At 37.7% G+C, this 23,253-nt stretch overlaps 1 protein-coding gene and 1 pseudogene across 5 annotated transcripts in view; both read left to right on the forward strand.

Annotated features, from left to right (window-relative positions):
- Positions 1-23,253, forward strand: part of Erc1 (ELKS/RAB6-interacting/CAST family member 1) — a 546,275-nt gene that overhangs the window by 133 nt on the left and 522,889 nt on the right. For 2 of the 5 annotated variants that reach the window (XM_027951274.3, XM_027951275.3), the window contains exon 1: positions 164-407. The exons of 1 other annotated variant lie outside the window; for it this stretch is intronic. The gene's annotated coding sequence lies outside the window, so the exon portion shown is untranslated. Of the gene's footprint in view, positions 1-163; positions 408-597; positions 647-23,253 lie in introns of those variants that run through there. 2 more of the 5 variants (XM_071610306.1, XM_071610307.1) reach the window with 2 other exon arrangements.
- On the forward strand, positions 8-22,837 carry LOC139705097 (NADH dehydrogenase [ubiquinone] 1 beta subcomplex subunit 9 pseudogene; annotated as a pseudogene).

The raw sequence follows: 23,253 nt of genomic DNA on the forward strand, positions 1-23,253 counted from the left end.
CGCCCAGATGCTGCGAACCCCGCGTTGCGTTCCCAGGAGGGTGAGGGAAAACAGGGCGGGGAGCCAGAGAAGGAGCACGCGCGTCGCGCGGCGGGGCCTAGGGGCGGGTCTAGGTGTCTCGCGCAGGGGGCGGGGCGCGGTGACGTCGCGGGTGCCCGGGCCGCGCCGTGGCTGTGGCGGCGGCGGCGGCTGTGGTAGTGGCTGCGGCGGGGGCGCTTGGGCGGCAGTGGCAGCAACAGCACCGAGGAGGGTGAGACGGCCGCGGTGGCGGCAGCTCGGAAGTCGGGCGGGACCTCGCGCTTCCCGCCTGTCGCTGGCGCTGAGGCTTCTGCTTCCCCTACTGGGTTTCTCGCCCCCGGCCCTGGCTGGGCAGGGCAGAGCGCCCCCGGGGAGGGGCGGAGCTGTAGGTGAGGCTTCGGGACCCCCTCCCCCTCCACTGCTGGCTGGGGGGGGGGGGGATGGTGAAGTACGGGAGGGCGGATCCCACCCCAACCCACCCTAGCCCACCGGCGGGCTCCACCCAGCCGAGCTTCGTGATTGGGCGGGAGCTGAGGCGGTGGCGGTGGGGACCTCTGGCTAGGTGGGAGGTGGGGGCTCTGGGAGAACCGGGGGTCGCAGAGGTATGAGGTGTGATGTTCCGCGCGAGGTAGGGGGGAAAGAGCCCTGTGGTTGGGGTGCGGTCAGGGTGGATCTGTGGGTTTAGATGGTTGATGTAAAATATTGAAGATGATTTATTTTTGGGGGGGGGGGTGAGGTAGAAGATGAAAGGTTTTATTTCAAAAAGGAGATGAGCTTTGGATGTTGCCTTGGAGTTAGTCGGAGAAGCTTTGCACTAAATCTCACATTTCTACTTTAGCGTCTTGGTTGTTTCATTTTCTTTTCCTGACGGGGTGGGTTGGGGGTCGGGTAGTGAAGAGAATTCCCTTTGGATTGGGTAAATTGTGAGCGTGGATGGATCTGAAGTTTCACACCCTAGAAGAGGGGAGATCTTGGGTTTAAATAACTTCATTCTGGCACCAACCTTTAGGAAATTGGTCTCATTTACTCATAATTCCTTAAAGGTGTTGTCTTCCAGTTTTCTTTCCTCTGTGCCTAAAAGATCTCTTTATACCACTTAAAATATTTTTTTTCAAAGTCTTTATTCTGGCCCCTTGAGAGGAGGCCTGAGACTCAGATGATTGCTTTGAAAGACATCTTTCGGAGCAGTAGTTGCAGGTGGTTGTTGTTGACAGCTTTGAGTGGGTAAAATGAACAATTTGAACAGGTTTTTTTTTTTTTTTAAGGTAATTGTATGAAAAACGCTTAAACGTTTCAAAGCACAGCTGTTTTTTTTACAGCTTGTTTTTCAGTAGTCCTGGACATTTAGAAATTTTGTGTTCAGCACTGAATTCTTGGTGATTGTTTTTATTTCTCAATTGTAGATGTATTTAAGTATTTATTAAACACTTTAAAAATGAAATGTATTTTTTTTTAAAGGTAGGTCACAATTTCTGAGATATGTTCTTAAGGTTAGGTGCTTTGAAATGCTCTAACAACATTTTGGGAGCATGTGTCTCACGTTATTGGAGATGTTACTGAATGAACAGTGTTGAGTGTTGTTCACATTGATGTTCCACAACTTAGGACAGTAAACGTGAATCTTTTCTGGGTGCCTGCTTTCTGTTAAATTACAGTATTCTTACCTATCAGTTAAGCTATTTAAGCTATTTCTTTTTCAGAAAACAGGTCCTTTGATAGACATGAATTATGTAATGGATGTTAGTAGGCATGACTCTCAATAATTCATTTATGGAGGAAGAGAAACCGTCATGAGACGGAATTTAAGCAGTGACTTTCCCAAGGCTTACCCAATTTATTTGGGAAAATAGCCAGGGAAGTGCTTTCCTGGAACCCAAGAGAGAAATATACAGATTAGTTACAGTAGTTGCAGATCGTTGCTTTTTTAAAATGCCTACTTACTGAGCAGACAATTTTCCTCTAGCAAATACTTCTGCTTAAAGAGATTTAGAGGAAACAGTATATAATAAATCTATTGAGAATGTGTGTTTCAGTTTGTGATTGTAAATTAAATATTAAGCAAGTGTTCGGACAGATTGAATTATACGTTGGTATAGTGACTGATTTTGATTTTAGATGAATTGGAAGGAGAACTTAAAATCCACATATTTCATTTTGGCTTTTAGATTATACATTGACCTAATTAATTGGGACAAATGTGAACTAAGATATTGGCTAAGCTTGTGTGTATATACTTCTAAAGTGACTTTTGCATTGTTGGATGTGAGGTGTGATTATTCACTTTGTAAGGATGAAATCATGTAATTTGGGGGAAAGTCCAATTTAGAAGCAATGTAGTAATAAGAATTTCTTATACCTGAGGAAAAAAACCTACAATTTTTTTTGGAAGGGAGCTACTGGGAATTGAATCCAGGGGCACCTTACCACTGAACTATGTCCCCCACCCATTTTAAAATTTTTATTTTGAGACAAGGTCTCACTAAGTTGTGCAGGCTGGACTTGAACTTGTAGTCTTCCTGCCTTAGCCTCCGAAGTTGTGGGGGTTACAGGTGTGCATTACTGTGCCTTCTACGTTTTGTTATTTAAGAAATATTGCTTACTAGTCATTCCTTGTGATTCCTCATTGAATCTGATAAGTTGTTTTTTGTTCTTTATTGCTAAATCCTTAGATTAGTGTGCCAGTTTGTTACTTAAACATTAGTATTGAAAACTTAAAAATGAATGTTCTCATGTCAACAGCACTGTTTCATACTATGTTTATGCTTTTAGAAGTAGCATGAGAGCTGTTAAATGTGCATTTTATGTGTAGTGTATTAGAAACATTGACAGAAAGATCAGGGAGCAAAATATTGTGATTTGTCAAATAATCAGTACACTGATTATCAGTTTTCAGAGAAATGCAATAAAATAATTCTAACATAGTCATGTCATAGGCTATAATGTGATTCTATCTATGGCTATTCAGGTCTTTCCATGTCTTGGATTGTGTGCTCTTGGAGTCACTGTGCCTGAGTTCAAATCCTGACCTTGCCATTGTATGACCTAAGGCAGACTGTTTAACCTCCGTTTCTTACCTTTAGCCTGTATCTCAGTTTCTTCCTCTGCAAAATGGGAATAAAAGCAATAATACCTAACTTCTTAGGTTGGTCAAATGAGTTAGTTCTATAGTTACAACAGTCCTGGCACATAATTAGTTGGTTCACTAACATCTTTTGACGTTTTTATCATGAACATTATTCATTCATTCATTCACTTAATAAATACATATTAAGCATGTATTACCAAGGTATTCTAGGTGTTGGCAGTATAGCAGTGAACAAAGTAGATAAAAATCTGGATCATCTTGGAGCTTTTATCTTAAGTGAGGAAATAGATGATAAAATACGTAAATAAACCAGTAAATGAATTTTAGATGCTAGTAAGTGCCATGAAGAGAAATGAAGCAAGAGAGAATAATAGGGAATGGAGATGAGGGTGCAGGAGGCATGTAGACTAGGAGGGCTTCTAAGTTTGACATTGAGTAAGGTATGGGAACTGCTGTGGACCATTGATATAATCTGACTTATGCTGTGAAAGAATGGCTCTGACTGCAGTGGGACTTTAGAGCAGGGGTGCTGTGGAGAAGTAAGGCCACTAGTCAGGAGGTTCTTTTACCGTGTTGTAGATGAGAATGGCTCTGACCCAGGTGATAGCAAGAGGAAATGAGAAGTGGTTGAAATTTGGGTCTGTTTTGAGGGTAGACCTATAGTATTTGCTGGTGGTTGGATGTGGGATGTGAGCAAAACAGAAGAGTAAAGAATAACTCAAGTTTTTGGCCTGAAAGACTAGAAGAATGAGGTTGTCAGTAACTGAGATGGAGGTGGCATTTGGTGGAGCATGTTTGGGGAAAACACAAGTTTAGGAAAAATGTCTAGGCTGAGTGAAAATTTGTCTATTTTCAGCTGACACATGTAAAGTGAAGAGATGTTGAGATCATCAGGGGAATGAATTGAGGTAGAGAAGACATCTGAGCCTTGGGGCACTGACTGATTCATTCATTCTACAGTTACTTAATATGGACGGTTTAAGTACTCTTTTAGCCATTAGGTCATACAGCAGTGAACAAAGCTGACAGAAACCTCTACTTTCATGGGACTTACCTTCTAGATACATTGGAGGAATGAAGAGTAACCCAACAGACTGAAAAGAGATCTGTGAATAAGGAGGAGAACTCGGGGAGTGTGATGTTGTGGAAGTGGAGGAAAGGAAGTTTTCAAGGAGGGTGGAATGATCAACTGTGTCATTGTTTAAAGATGTGTCAGAGTGTTGAGTAAGAGAATTCTGCTTGACTATGATATCTAGCAATAGATGACTAAATATATTTTATTTTAAATTTTTTTAGTTGTAGATGAACACAATATCTTTTTTCAAATATATTTTTTAGTTGTGGGTGGACACATATCCTTATTTTATTTATTATGTGGTGTTGAGGATCAAACCCGGTTCCCCACACATGGTAGGCAAGAACTCTACCACAGCCACAACTCCTGCCTCTCAGTATCTTTATTTATTTATTTTTATGTGGTGCTAAGAACTGAACCCAGTGCCTCACATTTGCTAGGCAACTGCTCTACCACTGAGCCACAAACCCAGCCCCTAAATATATTTTAGTGTTAGATGAGACAAATATTAAGAACATTTTAGATTTTTACTTTCCCTGGAATTGGTTTGTTTTCCCCACCAGTACTGGGGATTGAATCCAGAGGCCCTTTACTATTGAGTTATATACTCCCAGCCCTTTTTTATTTTGAGACAGTGTCTTGCTAAGTTGTGGAGTCTGGCCTTTAACTTTTGATCCTCATGATGTAGCCTCCCAAGTAGTGGGACTATAGGCATACATCACTGTACCTGGCCCCTAGATTGGTTTTTAAAAATTACTTCATTCTAGGAGCTACGGTTGTGGCTCAGTGGTAGAGCACTTGCCTAGCATGTGTGAGGCACTGGGTTCGATTCTCAGCACCACATATAAATACATAAAAAACAGCTAAAATGTTTTTTTAAAAAATTACTTCATTTTTTTCAGAACAAAATAGGCAATGCAAGTATGTACTTTAAGAAAGAAATGTACATGGCGTTTATAATAGCAATTACGTATGCTTAACTTTATAAAAATTAGGTATATGTGCCAAATCAGAAGATAGAAAAGAATATTGGGGAAGAAGTCTTTTTCCCATCTCTTTTTCCTTGAAGACCATCACTATTCAAGTTTCTTGTTTTACCTCCCAGTAACATTCTATGCAATAATATGGCCTTTAGCTATTCTAATAGTACATGAATATACAATGTATTGTATCTTCCAATCTAATATTGAACTTTGTTATTATTTTAGGATAGATTATCTGAAAGGTAATTTTCGTGCTCTTTTCAAAAGAAATAATGATTATTAGAATCTTACATGGATTCAATAAGTCACAATGGACAGTAATTCTGGTTTTGTAGGCTTGATAGTTTCTTTTTTTTTTTTTTTGAGAGAGAGAGAGAGAGAGGAGAGAGAGAATTTTTAAAATATTTTTTAGTTCTCGGCGGACACAACATCTTTGTTTGTATGTGGTGCTGAGGATCGAACCCGGGCCGCACGCATGCCAGGTGAGCGCGCTACCGCTTGAGCCACATCCCCAGCCCTGAGCCACATCCCCAGCCCAATTGTTTCTTTTCTTTTTAAAAATTTTTTTTTAATATTTATTTTTTAGTTATTGGCGGACACAACATCTTTGTATGTGGTGCTGAGGATCGAACCCGGGCTGCACGCATGCCAGGCGAGCGTGCTACCGCTTGAGCCACATCCCCAGCCCTTGATAGTTTCTTTTCTTTCTTTGGTACCAGGGATTGAACCCAGGGGTGCTTAACCACCGAACTACATCCTCAGCCTTTCTTTATATTTTATTAGAGACAGGGTCTCGCTGAGTTGTTTAGGGCCTCACTAAGTTGCTGAGACTGGCTTGAATTCTCAGTTCTCCTGCCTCAACCTCCAGCATCACTGGGATTACAGGTGTGCACCACCAGTCCTGGCTAGACTTGATAGTTTTATTTCATGCTTTCTTTTTAGAAAATATGAAGTAAAGGTAGGATTTCATGAGGACAGCAACTGTTATGTTCTCTATTGAGCAAATAATACGTACTTAGTAAAGATTTGAGGAATGAATGTAAAATAGTTCTATTAAGTGAATTCACACCTGATGGAGTGGCTGGATCCAGAAAACAGTTGCTATTGGGTATGAAGAATTCAAGGATCTGATGTTAGATGACCCACCCATGTGTGTACTGAAATGAGCAGAATGAGTAGCAGGAGTGGTGTGGCATAGAGGATTGTGACAACTGTTAAGTTGTTGACCATGTAATGGTGTGGAGAGTGTCCAGGTGGTTATCAGGTCATAGTGAAGAGGTGGAGGTAGAAGACTGTGTTGCTGACTAGCATCAGCATTAAGAATAAGGATTTTGCCTGGTGCGGTTGCGCAGGCCTGTAATCCCAGTGGCTCGGGAGGCTGATGCAGGAGGATCGCGAATTCAAAGTCAGCCTCAGCAATGGTGAAGCACTAAGCAACTTGGTGAGACTCTCTCAATAAAATACAAAATAGGGCTGGGGATGTGGCTCAGTGGTCGAGTGCCCCTGAGTTCAATCCCCAGTTGCAAAAAAAAAAAAAAAAGAGTAAGGATTTTTGTGAGGGTTGAGGAATAATGATCTGTCAGTGTCATTGGGAGAAAGAAAGGTACTAGCTTCATTTTCCAGTATTGGGTATGGCCTGTGAGAGACCAAATAGCTTCCCTTGAAAGGGCTACATGGCAAGGGGTGTCTTGAATTAGAAAGCCAGTTTTCAGTTAAGTCAGAGTTAATGAGGAAATTTTGAGGAGATTGAGACTTTTTATAGGAGTTTCCATGAGAGTATAGTTTCTACTATATTGGCTTTTATTATCTTCATTTAAACTTAAAAAGTCTTTATCTTAATAGAACTTTTCCAGCTTCATGCTTTAGTGTTCTGTTATTCTCTGCTTTGTAGCCAAACTTCTTTGAAAGAATTTTCTTTTCTTTTTTATTTTTGCAGAGTGGGAAGACACTTTCCAGCTTGATTTCTTTTTTTTATTAAATTCTTTATTCTAATTTGTTATATACAACAGCAAATTGCAATTCATTTCATATTACACATATAGAGCACAATTTTTCAAGTCACTGGTTGTACACAAAGTGTTTTCACACCATTCATGTCTTCATGCATGTACTTAGGGTAATAATGTCTAACTCAGTCCACTGTCTTTCCTACCCCCATACCCCCTCCCTCCCCTTTGTTCTATCTAAAGTTCCTCCATACCTCCGGTTGTCTCTCCCCCCCCCCCCCCATCGCCATTATGAGTCAGTGTTCTCATATCAAAGAAAACATTAGGCTTTTGGTTTTTTGGGATTGGCTTACTTCACTTAGCCATGATTTTATTCTCTCTTAATGCTGAGTAATATTCTATTGTGTATATATACCAAAGTTTCCCTATCCATTCATCTACTGAAGAGCATCTGGGTTGATTCCACAATTTAGCTGTTGTGAATTGTGCTGCTGTGAACATTGATGTGGCTGTGTCCCTGTAGTATGCTGTTTTTAAGTCCTTTGAGTATAAACCAAGGAGTTGGGATAGCTGGTTCAAATGGTGGTTCCATTCCAAGTTCTCCAGGGATTCTCCATACTGCTTCTTAGAAAGAATTTTCTACATTTGCTATATATCTCCATTTCTTCACCTTTGATTTTTTTTCTCAGCCTATTTCTGTTTTATGTTTGCTTCCACTAGTAGCCAATGAAAATATGAAATTTGAACATCACCAGTGGCTATTTTTCTGTGTCCTATTATTTACCCTCTTAGCAGTCGTGCTAGTTTTCTATTGGTACCTAACATATGATCCCCAAACTTAACAATAGCAGAATAGTTTCATAGTATCTATGGGTCAGAAATTTGGATGTGGTTTGTACCTATGATTCAGGGTCTCTCATCAGGCTGGAGAGGTGTTGACTAAGGCCTCAGTCATCTTAGAGCTAACTCCACTGAGAGAGGCTCTACTTCCAGGTTCACTCATGTGGCTACTGGCAGCCTCAAGTGTTTGTGGGATATTTACTGGAGAAAGGAGTTCTTTGCTGTTTCAGTCTTTGCATAGTAGATTACTACAACATGGCACCTTGCTTCTCCTATATCAAGACCATTGTGGGGAAAGAGGAGAGAGGAGATATTAGCCAGAGTCTTTTTGTAACCTAATCTTGGAAGTGATGTGCTATCACTATTGCTTCATCGTGTTCATTACAAGAATGTCACTAGATCCAACACATTGAAGGTGGAATTTCACAATGACATGAACACTGTGAAACAGAGATCACTCAGAGCCATTTTCCAGACTGCCTACCACAGCAGCTTTTGACAGTTGATTTTTCCTTCCTTTTTAAAGCTCTCTTCTCTTTTCTCTCTTTTTCTCTTTCTTTCTTTCTTCCTTTCTTTCGATTGAACCCAGGGCCTTGTGCATGTGAGGCAAGCACTCTACCAACTGAGCTATATCCCCAGCCCTTTAAAGCTCTCTTTTCTCTTGGGGATCTTCAGAGTATGCTTCTGTTTCTCTTGCTGGTTCCTGGACTCTCTTTCTCAAAAACCTTTTGACTCTTTCTCTACCTGTTCATTAAATGTTTGAATTTTGGGCGGGGGCATATCATCCCCTCCTCATTTTTCTTCATCTGCTAAGTGTTTGTTTTTCTGTCTTCTGCTTATACCTCTTTCCTGAATTTAAGGACCAATATATCCAGCTTGCTTCTTAGTATTTCCATTTGGATGTTCCTTAAGCTTAATACATCCAGAAGTGAATGTATGCTCTTCCTTTGGTGTTTCTTAATTCATTCAGTGACATCATTGTTTGCTTAAGCCGGAAATAAAGGGGGATGGTCTTTTGATTTTTCCCTCTCTACCACTTTCCATTTTACTATTCCTTGATGGTGTGAATATTTTTTTGTGAGGTATTGCATCCTATGCTGGGTTCCAAGCATTGAATGAGTGTTTGCTAGGTGTTTTGATGATTCTTTTCAATCTGTGTTCATAGATTTTGTTTAGGAGTCACATGATCAATCCTCTGCTTCAGAAGGGGGTAGCAACTATTGAACGGTCATTTTTAGTGGTTCACTAAAGAAGGAAAGTAAGCCACTATGTTTCTTTTTTTCTTTTGGTACTGGGGGATTGCAGTACCTGAGGCTGGCTATATCACTCAGAATATTTTTTATTTTGAGACAGGGCATTGGTAAGGTAAATTGCTGAGGCTGACCTTGAACTTGTCCTCCTCCCTCAGCCTCCTGAATTGTTGGGATTACAGGCATCACCATTGGACCCACTTTTTTTTTTTTTTTTTTCTGATTGTACTGAGAATTGAACCTCGGGCCTTGGGCATACTAGTTAAATGCTCTACCACTGAGCCATATCACCAGACTTTTTTCATTTTATTTTGGGATGAGGTTTCCCTGAATTATTGAGGCTGTCCTTGAACTTGATGTTCTTTACCCTTAGTATCTTTGGTATCTTAGATTACAGGTGCCAGATATATTATGTGATGAATGGACAATTTCATCAGATCACTGCTTTATTATATTATTATTATTACTATTATTTTTTACTAATTATGACATAGTATTAAACAACTATGTAGGAGTTACTTGAACACAATAGTGGGACAGTGGAGCTAATAGTCTAGACAGCCACTGAGTGATAATGGATGGGTTGCATATACTGCTTAGATTCATTGGACAAAAAACCTGGTCTCTTGATTTTAGGGAGAACCTCTTTTGGGAAATGCTTATTCAGACATCTTCTTCAGTTTTCTGTTTGTCTTTCTATTTAATTTTTAGGAGTTTTCTTATGTTTTGGATATAAGCCCCTGGATTACTTGTGTTGCAAATATTCATTCTGTAGTTTTCCATTTTGGTTCTCTCTCTTTTTTAAAAATATTTTTTTACTTGTCAATGGACCTTTTATTTTTTATTTATTGATACGTGGTGCTGAGAATCGAATCCAGTGCCTCACACATGCTAGGCAAGCGCTCTGCCACTGAGCCATAACTCCAGCCCCTATTTTGGTTCTCTTTAATGGTATTTTTGAAATACAAGAGATTTGAATTTTCATGTAGTCCAAATAATTTGAACCTTTTTGGTTAGTGCTTTTAATGTCCTGTTTAAGAAATCTTTTTTTTTTCTTTTTGGACCAGGGATTGAACCCAGGGGTGCTAAATCACTGAGCCACATCACCAGCCTGTTTTTTTTTTTCTACTTTATTTAGAGATAGGGTCTCGCTGAGGTACTTAGCACCTCACTAAATTCCTGAGGCTAGCTTTGAACTCACCCCCCCCCCCCTCAGCCTCCTGAGCCACTCACTGGGATTACAGACATGCACTGTGCCCGCCTCTGTTTAAGAAATCTTTCTTGCTGGGTGCAGTATCACAAACCTGTAATCTTTTATATATATATATATATTTTAGTTATAGATGGATGCAGTATCTTTATTTCGTTTATTCATTTTTTTTTAATGTGGTGCTGAGTATCGAACCCAGTGCCTCACATGTGCGAGGCAAGCGCTCTTCTACTGAGCCACAACCCCAGCTCCACACCTGTAATCTTTGCAATCTTGACTTCTAACCCAGCCTGTGGCCAGCTTTGGCAACTTAGTGAGACCCTCAGTAACTTCATAAGATGCTATCTTAAAATAGTAGAACTGGGGAAGTAGCTCAGTGGTAATGCACCTGAGGTTAAATCTTCAGTACCAAACCAAACACCAGCATCAGCAACAAAAACCACATCTTTCTCTACAATCATGAAGTTTTTCTCTTTAATAATTTTGTGGCGTGTCATTGTTATGCCTTTATGTGGACTGCTATAATTGACTTTTGTATATGCTCTGATGTAGAAGTTGAGGTTAAAATTTTCCCCTTCTGGTTGACTGATTTAGCGCCATTTATTGACAGTTCCTTTTTTTTCCTACTGCTTTGTAATAAATCAGATTCTCTCCTGTTACATTGTTTTCTGTTTCTTGGCTAGTGCCATACCTTCTTAGTTACTGTAGTGTTATAGAATGTTTTAATATCTGTAGAGGAAGCCCTCTCATGTTTTTTAAGAATGTCTGCTTGATGTTCAGTATCTGTCAGTGATTATAATGTCAGTAATTAAGACAGCATGGAATTGGTACAGGAAGAGATAGATAAAAAAATAAACCCAGACAAAAGTATCCAAATAATTCAGTGAGGGAAAGACAGTCTTTTCAACAAAAGTCCTGTACAAAAACATGAATCTCAAACTTTACCTCATAGAACTTAAAATTGGGAGAATCTTCCTTTTGTCCTTCTTGCCTTGAGTTGGGGTCTTGATACATTGCCTAGGCTGATCTTGAAATTGTGGACTCTGTGATCCTTCTGTCATAGTCTCCTTAGTACCTGGGAGTGCAGGTGTGCACTACCCTATCTCGATAGGATTTCTTAGATATGGATACCAAAAGTGTATTTCATAAAGAAAGAAAAAAAAGGGAATGATTTGATCTTTATCAAAATTAAAAGAGATCATTAAGAAAATAAAAAGACAGAATGAGAAAATACTTGCAAATCATGTAGTTGAATAAAGGATTTGCATCTAGAACATATGAAGTCTTACTTCTGAATACTAAGACAAATAACTCTCCCGGAAAAATGGACAAAAAATTTGAATAAACACTTCACTGACTTAGTAATAAACACTTCAGATCAATGCTTACCATCATTAGATATGAGCTACCACAAGAAGATACAGCTAGACACCCACAAAGAATGGCTGAAATCAAAAGATCATCTCTGAGGTAGAGTTGGCCAGGATATACAGAAACTGGTATTCTGAAATAATTTGGTGCTAGGGATGGAATCCAGGGCCACACATGTGCTAGGCCAATGCTCTAATACTCTCTTTTTCTAAACTATTTAAAATTATTTTTTTATTTTTTGGTACCAGGGATTGAACTTGGTTCGGGTATTTTACCACTGAGCTACTTCCTCGTCCTTTTAATTTTTTTTATTTTGAGACAGGGTCCTGCTAAATTGCTGAAACTGACCTTGAATTTGAGTGCTCTTGTCTCAGGCTTCTGAATTGCTGGGATTATAGGTGTGTGCCACTGTGACCATCTGTTAATTTTGATATAGCATCTTACTACATTGCCTAGGCTGGTCTTAAATTTGTAATCCTCCTGCTTCAGGCTCTCAAGTAGGTGGGATTATAGGCATGTGCCACGATTCCCGACTTTTTCTGATAATGTTTAATTTTGATACAGCAGCAATTTTTATGTGTTTTTTTTTGAAAATAGGCAGAAATTATTTCTGATGTTTAAACTCATAATTCCAATAAAGTACAAATATAACAATGTTACATTTCCGTATTATAGTGTTACATTTCAGTATACAGATTTTGTATCTGTATACTGTTTTTTGTTTTAATTTTTGCAGTAAGTGGGGATTGAATCCAAGGCCTTGCACATGCTAGACAAGTGCTCTACCTCTAAGTCACATCCTCATGCCTGTATTGATTGATTGAGTGGTGTTAGGGCTTGAACTCAGGACCTCACATATGCTAAGTGAGTGCTCTGCCACTCAGCAATACCCACAGCCCCTTGTACTATATTTTAAGTTACATATCAGGATCTTTGAAGAGTTGAAAATTAGGGATTGATTTGTAGCCTACTCACATTAAAATTCTTTTAAATTGTTTAGAAAAATTATCTGTTTTATAAAATTTTAATTTTTGTTTTTTACAAAATTTTATAGTTGTTCTAGAATATACATCTAAGCCAGGAATGGTGTTTGTGGGCTTATAGTTATAGCTATTTAGGAGACTGAGATTGGAGAATTGCTTGATCCCAGGAGTTTGAGACAGCCTGGGCAGCATAGTGAGATCCTGCTTAATACTTCATTTGTGTACTCTTGACTGTATTGTGGCAACATAATGTTTGAGACACTTGTCTCTGCCCTGAGGATGCTGGTGATGGGAGGGAGACAAGTAAACATGCAATTATAATAGCATGTAATAAGTGTTAATGATATGGACAAGAAGAGGAAGGTGGAAGGCATGGGAAAGATGAGGTTTGAGATTGGATTTGGATGATGAAGGACTTTGTAAACCATGTTAGGATTGAAATTTTACCTTGAGGTAATAGCAAGACTTTGGAGATTTTTTTTTGGGGGGTGGTGGGGAGTACTCAGAGCCACATCCCCAGCCCTATTTTTTGTCTTTTATTTAGACACAGAGTATCACTAGGTTGCTTAGAGCCTTGCATACTGAGGCTGGCTTTGAACTTACGATCCTCTTGCTTCAGGCTCCTGAGCCGTTGGTATTATAGGTGTGTGCCACTGCACCCACCAACTTTGGAGATTTGTGGGTAAAGGAAATAACAGGTTTATATTTCCTTTTTACAAAGAGTAGATAGGAGAAGTCTAAGTGAGGAGGTCACGTTGGAGACTGTGGCTTTACTCCTGGTAAAGAATGAAAACTGAAGCAGTAACAGTGGAGATAGAGAGGCACACAAAATTGAAAGATTTAAGAAACACAGAACTGTGTAATTCATTATTGTGTGTATGTGTAGTTTTGTGAAGCAAGAACTGGTGTTGGGCAGGAGGAGGCTAAGGTGACTCCAGACTTGGAGCACCTAGGCAAAGAACAGTACTGATAACTATAGTAGCCATATGACTGTTTAATTGTTAAATCTAACTAATTAAGTGAAATAAGACATAAAATTCAGGTCTTCAGTTGGACTAGCCACACAAATATTGAATGACATACGTATTAAATAATTATTTAAAAAATTAAATAATTTCCAGAGTTCTACAAAATCATATTTTAGTGTATCCAGAGATTTAAGCAGAAAAATGTATCTGGTTATATATGCTTAATAGCCAGATGGGACATGTGGCTTCTTTTTTCGACAGTGCAGAAATAGAAGATTTCTGTAGTCATAGAAAGTTCTGCTGGACTGTACTGGTCTAGTTTTTGGTATCTACTTCCTTTTTCTCAGAGAAAAGTCAAGAGTAACAGATTATATTCTCCAGTCTCCTGAGCACTGTGACTCCACAACATTTGGTTGTAATATATGATTAGTCACAGATTCTATTAGACAGTGTCATCACCATCATCACTAAATCATCATCACATGTAGAACTTTTTCCTTAATCAGAGAAGGTTCTGTTGGACGGTTCTGAGTGAGATAGTGATGTTTTTCATTGAGCTATCCATGACAGTAGTGGTAGGGTAATAGCAGTCTGTACAAAGTATTCTCCAATAGGAATATAAATCACATATGTAATTAAAAAAATTTATATTTTTAAGATGCTACGTTAATCTAAATCAGACTGGTCATGAACTCCTTGCCTAATCGGATTCTCCTGCCTCAGCCTCCTTAGTAGCTGGGACTGCATGTGTATACCTTCATGAATGGCTTTAATTAAAAAAAAAATTAAAGAATTAAACAATTAGAGTTTTAAACTTTATAGTTATTTTACTTAACCTACTATATACAAAATCCATTTCAAGATATTGAAAGATATGTTAAAATTTAGTGAGCTATACACATTATTTCTTCATATTGGGTCTTTGAAATCAATTGTGAACTTACACAACATAAATTCAAATTCTAAGTTTTTATCAGAAATATCCTATCTGTATTTAGATTTGTAAATAATGAAATTTACAATTGAAAAAATGATTCACATACCAACTCTAATCATGCTTAAAAATTTTCCAATAACTGAGCTGAATTTCAGTTTTTTAAATTAAAGTTTTAATTATAATTAAATAGAAGAAAAAATTTCATTAATTCATTTGTTGGTCTCACTAGCTATGTTTCAAGTACTTAGAAGCTGCATATGGCGAGTGGCTACTGTTTTAGTGCAGCCCAGGAATAACAGTGCATTCATTCGAAAGTTGGAAGTTCAGGCTTGGAGCTCAAAAAGGTACTGAAACAGATTAGCAGATTATGAAACAGATTATGGGAGAAGGACTTTGAGGAACATGAGTTTGTGATTTGGAATAAACTAGTTTTAACCTCTCTGACCCATTTAAAAAAGATCTATAAATGCATCTTGGTGAGAGTAAAATAGTAGATGAATATGCAGTATATTGTTTTAGCTACGAATATGACTTTAGAGTTAGATAAATACGTGATCTTAGGTCTCTTACTGATCCTTTCTGACTTGTAGTTTTCTTATCTATAAATGGGATAATAACATTTCTCTTAAAAGGTTGTGGAAATAGCTAAATGAACTATTCTGGCAAGTATTGACTGCATTTAATACATACTATATTTCCTCATTTCAAGTTTGCCCTTTCTTTTTTAATGAATTATCTATTTTTTAATATACCTTTACCTTGTTTATTTATTTGTTTTCATGTAGTGCTGAGGATTGAACCTAGTGCCTCACATGTGTGAGGCATGCACTCTACCGCTGAGCCACAACCCCAGCTCCTTGCCCTTTCTTTTTTATGGAATTTATCATTAACTTAATAAATCATTCTTTTTAGGAAAGAAGGAAATTTACATTTCTTTCTTTTTTTTTGAGAGAGAGAGAATTTCAATATTTATTTTTCAGTTTTCGGCGGACACAACATCCTTGCCTGTATGTGGTGCTGAGGATCGAACCCGGGCCACAGGCATGCCAGGCAAGCACGCTACCGCTTGAGCCACATCCCCAGCCCAAAGGAAACCTACATTAGTCATACATATTAATTATGAACTGAATACCACTTTCAGGTACTTTAAAATATGAAAAAAACCGTGTATTTTAAAATAGAAAATATTGTAATATTGAGAAGTTCTTACTATGAATCAGCTACTATGTTAAAGACTTTATATGATGATGTAAAAGGCTTTTAAAAAATGTGCAGTGTAACATTTCTGTTGTGATGTTTCACTTAATAGAAAATCTGTTTTAATTTTGGAAACTTTGAAACATGCAGCTCCTGTTCTTAGTTATTCCAGGAAGCACTGCATTCTGTTTGAATATCTTTGGGTATTCTTAAATGTGTGATTTCATGGTACTTTGGGCTAAAGCTATAGAATTAAAAAATCTGTAATTTTTCATTTGTATGTATACATGTAAAGAATTATAGTTTTAAAATATTCATTGGTAGAGTTTATTGAGATGATACCACAGAAGAGAAAATGGACTCTTCCTGGTTGAGGAGAAAGGAATTGTGACTTTTAATGGCTCTGCAAATCCCTTTTCCAAGGTCTTTTCCTTAAGTCCCACCTTATGCTTTGTAACTGACAGTGTGCCATTCAACCACTGCCCTGGAAAGATCACCACTTGCATTGTATACATAGCTTGTTCTAGGGAATCTTACTACTTTCTTCACAGTGTTTTCTAATATATCCATTCATGTTTGAAATAATATTAGGTATTTTGCATCTGTATTGGAAATAATGAAATTTATGATATGTTTAGGACCAACAGGTAGTTCTGATATTATGTGCTAATGCCCTTTGGTGGTGGTAGCTGAAAGTGTTGTGTGGGGAATGATTTTGAGACCAGGTACAAAAAGAGGAAATGCTCAGCTTGGATTACAATGGCTTTTTCCTTTTGTTTCTGTTTAAATCTTTTTAATCTTTTTCATTTTTAAAATAGCAATATATACCTACTTGGCATAGTTGGAAAACTATTAGGAAAGTAAACATTTTCTCCCATTGTTTAGCTATGTTTAAATATGGATATTTGAAAATTTGGGATTATTTTGAATGTTAAAATTATATCCTTTTTCATTTTCTGTATTATAAATATTTTTTTCATCTTAGATATTTTTTCCTTGGTACCATGGATTGATCCGCATCCCTAACCGTTTTTTTATTATTTATTTATTTTTAAAATATTTTTTAAATTTGTAGTTGGACACAATACCTTTATTTTATTTATTTATTTTTATGTGGTTCTCAGGATCAAACCTGGCGCCTCCCTCACATGTGCTAGGCAAGCGCTCTATGGCCAAGTCGCAATTCTAGCCCCTTATTTTTTTTTCCCATCTTTTTAAAATTTTTATTATTTAGTTGTTAGCCCCTTATTTTTTATTTTGAGACAAAGTCTCCCTATTGAATTTGTGATTGTACTATTTTGACCTAACCACATCTCTGGAATTATAGGTGTGTGCCCCCATGCCTGGCTCATGTCAGCTATTTCTTGTAAATTTATTTTTTGCAGGCTGCATGCTAGTTTTAAACATTTCACTTTTAAAACATTTCCTAAAGAGATGAGTACCAATAAAGCTGGTATGTTTTTACTTGATGAAGTTTTCTCTGCATTTTTCTCTTCATGGAATTAATTTCTGAATCAGGAGAGATGAACAACCTATCCCTCCCTCCCCCCATATATGGCATTGAATCTAGTGGCTTCTACCGCTGAGCCACTTCCTCTAAATATATTTTATTTAGAGGCCTGATCTCCTTAAGTTGTTGAGGCTGGCCTTGACCTTGACTTTGACCTTGCCCTCCTCAGCCTCAGGAGCAGCTAGGATTACAAGTTTATGTCAACCATGCTGCCTGAAAAGATATGAATATCCTTAAGATCCTTAACTCATTTTCAAATTTTTTACCTTCCAAATACTTTTAGGAAAGAAAAAGCTCTTGGATACTTATAATTTTTCGTACTTTTAAAAATTATGAAATGTTTCCTACTTGCAAAAGAAGAATTATATAATTTGTAACAGTGTGCTTATTGCCTACCTTAAAAAATAAAATATTACAGAATTAGAACTTCTTTTTATAGCTTTCTCATTATAAGTTTCTTTATTTATGAAAAATGATGTCAGTATTAAACCTTAACCAAAGATACAGGTGGATGTTGAAGGTCTTTTGATCTGTCCGGAATTTTGAATTTCTCAGTTGTAGGAAGGTGATACGATGCGTATACTATCTATTACCTAACTTTTTAAGGAGTTTCAGGAGATACTTCCTAATTCCTTCATCAGATACTTTGGTATTTTTGTATTGGTTCAGTTCTGGTTTTGCCTCCACTTAGTTACAAAATTTTGGATTTTCATGTTTTTGGAATTCGGGTTTGTGAATAATATTTATGAACAAGTGCATAATGTAGTTTTTAAGATCAGGGTCTCACTGTATTGCCTCGGCAGGTCTGGAACTGCTGCGCTCAAGTGATCTTGACTTAGCCTCCCTGGTAGCTGGGACTATAGGCATGTAGTTCCATACCTGGCTGACATTTGTGGTAAAATTTGTTGAACTTTTGTTGAACTGATCATAATTTAGGATGAGATGTGGTATAAAATGCAAGCTGATGAACATTACCATTTGATATTTTAGGATTTTAAAAACCCAGGATTTTAGCTGGGCGTGGTGGCACATGCCTGTAATTCCAGCCTTTTGGGATGCTGAGGCAGAGGATTGCAAGTTCAAAGCCAGCTTCAGTAACTCAGTGAGGCCCTAAGCAACTCACTGAAATCCTGTCTCTAAATAAAATATCAAAAGGGCTGGTGAATGTGGCTTAGTGGTTAAGTACCCCTGGGTTTAATCCCTGGTGCCAAAACAAAACAAAACACTCCACAGAAAAAAACTGACAACAAAAAACCCCCAGGATGTTAATAAGAATGGATTATGGGGGAAGACTCTTGAACTAAGTGGCATAAAATTGTTGAGATAAGTAGAGAACAACTATGATTAGCAACCTTGTGTTTACTTTTAAAAATATCTTCTTGACCAGTATTTGTAATGGTGAGAACTTTGATGGAGCTTACAATTACCTTGATTAACTGATTGATAAGAATTATTAAAAACTGTAATTAACCTGATTGTAACTGAGTTACTCACCCTTCCATAAAAAGGGATGAAATGCTAACAGCATCAAGTGTTAAGATTGTTCCTTTAAATTGGTAATATCATTGTTGCTCCTAGCAATGGTTCTCTTTCAGATGAATATGCCACTGAGACAGTGTTTCTTTAGCCAATGTCCTGTAGTTTTGCATGTCTAGTCAATATAGGGGAATGAGATTAAGATCATAGAATCAGATGCATGATGTTAGCAAACCTCATATTATTAAATCATATCATGAGGGTAGAAGCAGAGACATCTGCTTTCTTTAATGTGCAGTTTTTTTTTTTAAAAAAAAAAAAACCTTGTACTACTCACAAAGATGTTACCAATCAGCATCAGGGCATCACATCTATTAATTATTATTTAAGTGAGTGCTGTGAGGTCCTTATTTAAACCCTTAGTCTATATAGTGAGACTTTTTTTTTTTAAAATATTTTTTAGTTGTAGGTGGACACAATACCTTTATTTTTATTTATTTTTTTATGTAGTGCTGAGGATCGAACCCAGGGCCTCGCACATGCTAGTCAAGTGCTCTACCACTGAGCCACAACCCCAGCCCCGAGACTATTTTTTTTTAATGTGAAAGTAATACATGCTCATTGTTAAAGAAAAAAAAAAAAAAAAAAAGAAAAGAAAATAATGCATATAGAACCAGGTGTAATCAGTGACTTGGGAGGCTAAGGCAGGAGGATTACAAGTTCAAAGCCAGACCCTATCTCCAAATAAATAAAAAGGGCTGGGGATGTGGCCCAATGGTTTTGCTCCCTGAGTTCAATCCCTGATACCAAAAATAAACAAAACCCCTAAAACATATAGGCAAGGGAAAAAGTGTCTATCTGGGCTTTCTGAAGTTGCTTGTGGGAGTTGCTTAGGAATGTAGCTGAATGGTAGAGTGCTTGCCTAGCGTCCATAAGATCATTGGTTCTATCCCCAGCACCTAAGGCGGGTGGGGGGGGAAAGAAAAGAAATAGCTTGTTGGGGCTGGGATTGTGGCTCAGCGGTAGAGCACTTGCCTAGCATATGCGAGGCCCTGGATTCGATCCTCAGCACCACATTAAAAAAAATAAATAAATAAAATAAAAGATATTGTGTCCAACTACAACTAAAAAAAGAAATCATTAAAAAAAAAGAAATAGCTTGTTACCATCTAAACTTTCTGGTATGTACACAGACACTTATGTTTATCCTTTTTGTATTCAAACAATTGTATTATTCTATAACATTTTCTTTTCTATTTCACATTGTATTCTAGTTGTCTTGGCATGTCAAATACACTTATTTGAAAATTTAATTAATTGTATTTTAGATTTGGAGATAACATAATTTGTTTAACCTATCCCTTGTTGGAAATTTAAGTTTTTTTTTTTTTTTTTAATTTTTGTTTCGACACAGGGTCTTGCTAAGTTGCTTAAGGTGTCTCTAAATTGGTGAGGCTGGCTTTGAACTTGCATTCCTCCTGTCTCAGCCTCCTGAGTTGCTGGGATTACAGGTGTGCATCACCTTGCTTGACTGTTCTCTCTTCTTGATGGTACAAATAATACAATAATTGAACATCATTGCACATATATTCTTAAACCTGTGAAAACATCTTATGGAGAATATTTATTTATTTAATGTGGTGCTGAGAATGGAACCCAGTGCCTCACACCTGCTAGGCAAGTGCTCTACCACTGAGCCACAACCCCAGCCAGAGAAGAATCTTTAAAAATGTTTAAAAACAATATTTAGTTAAACTCATTTTCTGATAATACATGCTGCTAATTGCAATAGGTTGGACTAGTAATTTTGAGATTTAGGTCAGAATTTTACCTATAGTACTTTAAATAGCTAATGGGTAGTGTATTATATTTTCTGGTTCAACTTATGAATATCTCATAGCTCATCCACATCAGCCTATTCAGTTGTAATTAACTTGGAATAGGTTACTAGGTTACTGGTAAAGAATTTTCTAGTTTGTCTTATGAATATGTGGTGTTCTTTTGGAGATCCAGGTCATTGAGAGCTAATATTATCCTTCTTTCTCATCTCTGAGGAACAAGTGAGAGACTGCTGTCTGCAGTTTCATATTATGCTTGTAGCTATTTGTGGGGAGAGTGAGAATTAAAGGCTACATATAATCATTGTGTGTAGAAGTATTTTTATTTTTAGACCTTTGAGTATATTCTAGGATTTGGAGTGGGTGTAGAGGGGCTAGGCTGGGGAACATGTTCTCTGTTAGTATGTGCTTAACTGTTGAATCAATGCTTTTCTTGTAGGGAAAAATGATAGTGGAAATTTTGAGCATTCTTTTTGTATTTTTCATGACCTACCTGATAAATTTGGTGGTGGAGTTTTAGTGACCAGGTCTGAATTCAGTTTTGTTGTTTTTCTATTTTAAGAATTCATTGAGGGCTGTAGTTCAGTGGTAGAGCGCTTGCCTAGCATGTGTGAGGCCCTGGGTTCGATCCTTAGCACCATGTAAAAATAATTAAAATAAAGGTATTATGTCCAACTACAACTAAAGAATAAATATTAAAAAAAGAATTCATTGAGATTACGTAAAGAATATGAAAAGTAGGATTTAGGATATTAAGAAAACACCCTAGATGGGAAAATAATTGATCTCTTCACAACTATTCCTCTTCCACTTTCCACACTGAAGACCACATACTATTTGATTCCATTTACTTGAAATGTTCAGAATAGGCCCTGCTGTAGATCTAGGAAATAGATTATTAGTTGCCAGGGCCTGAGGACTTGAAATTGGTGTTTATGGATTTGCGGGGTCTTTTTTTATCAATGATGTTAATATTTATTTTTTATGGTACTGGAGATTGAATCCAAGATTGGTCTGCTACTGAACTATACTCCTTAGGACTGCCCCTCCACCCTTTTTTAAAATTTTGAAACAAGTTCTTGCTAGGTTGCTGAGGCTGGCCTTGAATTTGCTGTCCTCTGCCTCAGCCTTCCAAGTCCCTGGGATTACAGGCATGTACCACCCCCAGCTTCAGTGAGATAAATATTCTGTAATTAGATAGTGATGATGGTTGTGAATGTAGTTGGCTCTCTGTATCTGCAGGTTCTGCATTTGCAGATCTCAACCAACTGCTGATAAAAAATATTCAGAAAAAAGTTATTTGTATTGAATATGAACACACTTGTTTCATTATTTTCTAAATATCACAACTACCTCCATATTATTTACATTATATTAGGTATTATAAATGATTTAGAAATGATTTAAAGTATAATGCGAGGATGGGCATAGGTTACATTCAAGTATACCATTTTATAATGAGGGATTGGAATATTATGGATTTTGGTATCCATGAGAGTTCTTAGAATCAGTCCCTTACAGATACTAAAAGCCACTGCATTGTGTAAATTATAAAGTGAAATGGTGAATTTTGTGATATGACATGTAAAAAAAAATGCTGAAACAAAAATGAAAAGGCAGGTGGCTTCTAAAGGAGAGCAGGGCATCATGGTGTTCTTGTGCAGGGTGCCTCTCTGACCCACCAGCCAAAGATGTTGTGGCTTTATAAGGGGCTGCTGCGTTAGAGTCATGGTGTGTCCACAGGGACAAGTACTGGTACTTTGCTTGTATGATGAGAGGCTTGTTTGAAGAACATAGAATGAATGCCATCCAGTGGTTGAGGGAGGCAGAAGAAGAGTTCTGGCACAGTACCCATATCCCTGACTCTGCTGGGGGCACCTCCTATGAGAGATATGAGTGCTACAAGATTCCAGAATAGTGCTTAAATCACTGGCATCTTTCTGAGAAGGCATTGTATCCTGATTACTTTGCCAAGACAGTGCAGTGGAGGAAACTGAAAGGAAAGCTGGGTGAGAGAGGTTAAGCAGCTACAGGAGGAAACCCCACTTGATGGTCCTAAAATGGAAGCTTTGCCTCCTACCAGGAAAGAAGGTGATCTGTCCTCACTGTGGTAGCATATTGTGACCAGACCCCAGGAGTGGCCCATGTAGAGAGAGAAGAGAGATATAGACACCTCACTATTCATGCTTGCAAGTGACATAAGTTATAGAACATACACGTGCCCTAGTAAAAATAAATATGGAAAAAAATGAAAAGGCATACAAAACATATTGATTCTCACAGAGGTATGGTGGGGGAAAAATAGAGCTTTAGAATAAGGAAATTTTCTGTCTTTTTTGCTTTTTTAGTATTTGGGATTGAACATGGGTAACATGAGCTACACTTTTCAGTCCTTTTTAATTTTTGTTTTGAGACAGGATCTTGCTAAGTTGCTAAGTCTGGCCTTGAACTTGCCATCCTCCTGCCTCAGGTTCCTGAGTCACAGATTATAGGCATGTCCTGTGAATATATGGAACTTTTATCAAACCAGCACTGCTCCTCTGGGGTTTCCAATATGCCTCTGACT

Source organism: Marmota flaviventris, chromosome 3 (genome assembly GCF_047511675.1).
Source record: "Marmota flaviventris isolate mMarFla1 chromosome 3, mMarFla1.hap1, whole genome shotgun sequence".
Classification (NCBI taxonomy): domain Eukaryota; kingdom Metazoa; phylum Chordata; class Mammalia; order Rodentia; family Sciuridae; genus Marmota; species Marmota flaviventris.